Source organism: Bos javanicus, chromosome 11, assembly GCF_032452875.1.
Source record: "Bos javanicus breed banteng chromosome 11, ARS-OSU_banteng_1.0, whole genome shotgun sequence".
Taxonomy (NCBI): Eukaryota; Metazoa; Chordata; class Mammalia; order Artiodactyla; family Bovidae; genus Bos; species Bos javanicus.
The window spans coordinates 90,229,080-90,233,701 of NC_083878.1; positions in this window are offsets into that span (position 1 = coordinate 90,229,080).

The window sequence follows — 4,622 nt, forward strand, 5'->3', positions numbered from 1 at the left end:
GAATAATTACCTCTTCAGTATTATCATGTGGCCAGCAACCAGGACAAGCACAGAATTCAAGAAGAAATACTCAATCATGGGGGTACCACCTTAAACTCATTATCTCCTTGAGGAGAAAATGTTTAAAACATGTTAATAATTAGAGAGCAAGTCCTTAATCACACTTTAAAGTCAGTGCACGGAGGGGAATCACCGCAGGATCCGCATCCACGTGGCCCTTCCCTGGTCTCTGCTGAGCGCAGACAAGATGGTCCTGCTTGGGTGTGAGCCACAGACCGTGGGACCCTCGCCTCTGCCCTGATTCCTTGTTAAGCTGGGAGACTCCACTCACATCGTCCAGCCCCCGTGTTCTGTCTCTGAATTGAAATGATGAGCATGCTGACCTCGCAGGGACCTTGTAAGGACTTAGGAAGAAGAAATCCCAAAGCACGGGAGCCTGACACATACGTGTGTGTCTCTTTTTCCCTGGGCTTGGCCGGTCACCTCAGGGATGACTGAGCCAGGGTTTGAAGGAGCTGAAGATCCAGCAGGAGTTGTCTCTGCAGAATTTATGGGACTTGAATGTGGAGGTGGGTGGAAGTGGGGCCTGGCCGGAGCCAGAATCTGAAGCAGGAGTCCAAGTGCCCTCAGAGCGAGTCCTGGTGGCTCATCGTGGGGTCCTCTTTCACGGCCTCACCTTGAAGTGTCCACGCAGGTCTTGAAAAGGCCCATGAGGGGTGCTGCAGGATGATGACTGAACTGCCTCCAGCCTTTCCTGTGATGATCTCATTTAAAAATAAATAAATAAAAATTGATACATGCATTATTTGGGGTGACCTACTTAACTCAAGTTATCCTCAATGTCCTCATCTGCTTTCTATAGTAAGAGCATCTCCTTGGCAGAGATGATATGAAGATGAAATGAGACAATATAAGTGAAGCTCTAGTGTTTTGCCTGCCACGTAGACATGCAATACGTGTTGAAAGATAGGCTGGCGTGTGCCTTGGAGGACAGAATGGATCTGGGTGTTGTCAAAAATGGGAAGGAAGAATGATCTCAGGAAAACTAAAGGAACCACATGTGTACAGGGATGAGTGTTCTGAGTCTGCCGGTTAACTCCGAAGTAATTTTCCCTTCCAAAGGATTGTGATATTTTGCAGTTTTGTTGGAGAATTACAGAGGACTGCACTGTATGTTTCTTATGGCAAGATATAGTTCTAAAAATAAGAGTGCATTGCTTTTTTTCCTTAAAATCAAATCAAACCTGACTATGAAGGCATATCTCATCTGGCAGGTGGGGCAGCTGGTCTGCATTTTGGAGGGGGTTTCCTCGCTCTTGTAAAATCCAATGATACTCTAGCAAGCTTGCGTGGCCCCCAGAATGTTGGCAGGCCTTGTGTCTCATTCTGTTAAGAGCACTGCTGATTTCCTCGTTGTCTTAGCTTGAACAGTGTCTTGAAGGCAGGGGGTTCTCCTGCTCTGACAGGTCAAAGGCATATGACGGGTACAGGCATATGCTGAACCTAGAAGACCATGTACTGGAATATAGCTTCCCCAAGGGCTCACCTAGCATCCTCACAGAGGCCCACCATCCCCCTACAGAGATATGAGGCAGACATTATGGTTGTCCCCTTCTATCCGTGAAAGAGTAAGTCTCAAGTGAGAGTTAAGCTGTGAGGCCAAAAAGCCAGGAATTGGATGGAGCCAGATGGTGAGTCCAGGACGGGATCTTCACACTGTGTGTGGGAGACACAGCCTCCATGGGAAGGAGCACAAGACAGAGTGGACATAATGAAAAGCAGACCTCTAGGCTTTAGGTCAATTCCTCTGCATCCTTTAATAGCAAAACCAAGAAGACTTTCTAGATCTCGAGGCTCCACTTGGATTCAGCGTCAGAACAGCCAGAGGTTACATCCTGGCTGGACCACCTGCCAGCTTCAATGATGGAAAGAAACAGAATCCAATCAACCAATGAAACAAAGCAAGTAGTCCCAACACCAGCAAGAGCAAACAAGGGAAATGAAAGAAAACAGGAGAACCTTTGCAACAAACCGGTCTGAGCATGAATCTGTGCTTATATGTGAGGCATCCTCCCCTGCACTACACCTGGGTCTCCTTTCAGTGAAAGGGGCATATTCATGCTACCTTAGCTGATAGCATTGGTCAGGATGGCTGCGTGTCATGCATGTTGCTCTGCGCAAGCTGTGGAGGGTGTACCCCACCTTGGGAGACACTCAAGGGCAGGGGATAGGTAGGAGGGTGAGGCTTTCTAGCTGCCCAGCTTACACCCTCTCAGTCCTGTCCTCACCATAAATGTGTGAGAAAACCATGGGACCATTATTTAAGCCATCACATTTTGTGGGACGCTCTACTCCCCCATAACTACCTCTCAGAATGGGACTAGACCTAAGAGGATGTGAAAGATGCTGGGAGATGCTGGGAGCTATGCCTGATAGATTCTTGGTTCCAGCATCTTGAGGCTTAGGTAAAGTGGGCTGTATAAGCCCTTGCAATGTGGAACCCGTGCACAAGGTTTGTGAGTCTGATCAATGTCCCTGAGGCTTGTTTGGAGCAGGGAGAGATTTCTGGATGCAGGGAGTGACCAGGGCAGGCCAGGGGACTCCAAAGCATCAAATGACATCCCCGCGATTCTGAGCTCACATGCGAAATTTTCCCATGCAAATGACAAGGGAGGTCTGAGAATTAAAGTGGGAGGAAATCAACTCTCAGAATACATGACCCTACCCCCAGTCTCCAGAGGGTGATCTTTTTAACAAATTTACTGAAGACTTAAAATACTACAAGACAAATGCTATATGATTATAATTTTAAAAGTTGGTAACTACAGCAGAGAAACATGAAAAAATAAACCAGGCAACCGAGATAAAACACGGTGGCATCTGCTGGCGGTGACTCCGAGCAGGAATTTTTATGGTGTGGCAGGCAGGGAGGCATTTTCAAAGTATGTTTACCTCTTCCCTTTCCTTATCCTGCGTTTGTTTGAGTCTGGCCTCATTTCTTTGAAAGACCCTGGGCCTAGGGGCCTGTACTAATTTCTATAGCTGTCCTACATATTTCTTTTCAACAGAACCATTGTCTGCTTTGAATACCAAACCAGACATAAACTTAAATAAAATAAAATCATTTTACGGTTAATTGGAATGCAGAGTTTTGTGAATGTTAATACCCCGAAAGAGGAAATCAACATTTCCCTATGTCTACATCTTTGGTTGGATTAATTTTCCACTATCTCTACTACCACTTTTGATAACCTAGAGAAATTCTGGATTTAAATAAACTAATTAAATGAGGGGCTTGGAGTCTCTGCAGACCAAAGGCAAGCCCACACCTCTCAGAGCACTCTAAGAATCACAGGCAAACTGTCAAGGCCCCAGCTGGTGGTGTCACCAGAGTATGGGAGCCTCCTGCAGAGGCCACTGAGATGGCAGCAAAAGGAATACCAGGCAGCATTGATCACATGGCAGAGGAGTCCTCATGGCTCTGAGTAGTAGTCAAGAAGTCCTCTCTAGCAACAGCGAAGGTCGAGAGATGCTTTGTCATCTTGTGTCCTCTAAGGTCTGAGCCAGGAGGGTGTGACAGGGTGAACCACATGTGCAGCCGAGGGCTGGCACCCAGAGAGCTCTCCCCTTGGGGTCCCTGAGCAGCTGACCTGCCAACTGTTGGTGCCAGAGTTGCTCAGAGGGAGGGCAAGTTGATGAGGGCATGCACTGCTCCCAGCTGGCAAACCAGCCACCCTGGGAGCTTCCTAAAGCTCACAAGAGTGAGAAGGTGAGTCTTCCAGGCGCCTCTCAGCCACATCTGGGATGATTACAATAGATGACGATGATGAAGTCTGAACTCAGGGAGAATGATTAAAATGGGCTTCCAGAAAAAACCTCATGTCAAGGAGGTGGGCGAGGGGACCCTCTCTCTTCCATTTGTCCTATATTTGTATTAGTGATGTCTAAGTGTGTGTGTGTGTGCACGTGCGTGTTAGTCACTCAGTCGTGTCTAACTCTTTGCAACCCCATGGACTGTATGTAGCCCACCAGGCTCCTCTCTTCATGGAATTCTCGAGCAGGAATACTGGAGTGGGTTGCTGTTTCCTTCTCCAGAGGAGACACCCACAACAGGCTATAGACACGTAGCTGAATAAAGGTGGGACAACAAAGGATGGTCCATGGGGCAGCCTTCCTGGTCCCAGCCAGCGGAATGTCCCTGCCAATTTCCAAGGCTCTCCTGCTTTGGAGACCCCTCCATATGGTGGTCCATTCTCTAGAGGAAAGTCTAGAACCATCTGAGCACCTTCAAAAAGCATCCAAAGCCCATGTCATTGGTCAATCTCTATGTTCTTCTCCATCATTGTTTTGAATTTTGAGCTGACTGATTTATTGGGGGTGAATTAGAAATTGAAGTTAATGATAATGAAGTCTGACTCACTGAAATTTAAAAACAAAACCAAACCAAACCCAGGCTCTCTCAGAGTGCCTGCCGTGTGCTGTCTGCAGAAGAGCAGCAGTACCTGTTACTACCTGAGCACTTTTACCCTAAGTCTACACATGAGGGTTATGGCGGCATGCTTCTGAAGGCCACCACTATACCATCTGCTTAGAGAAGCGGTATTTTTGTTTGTTTTAACTTT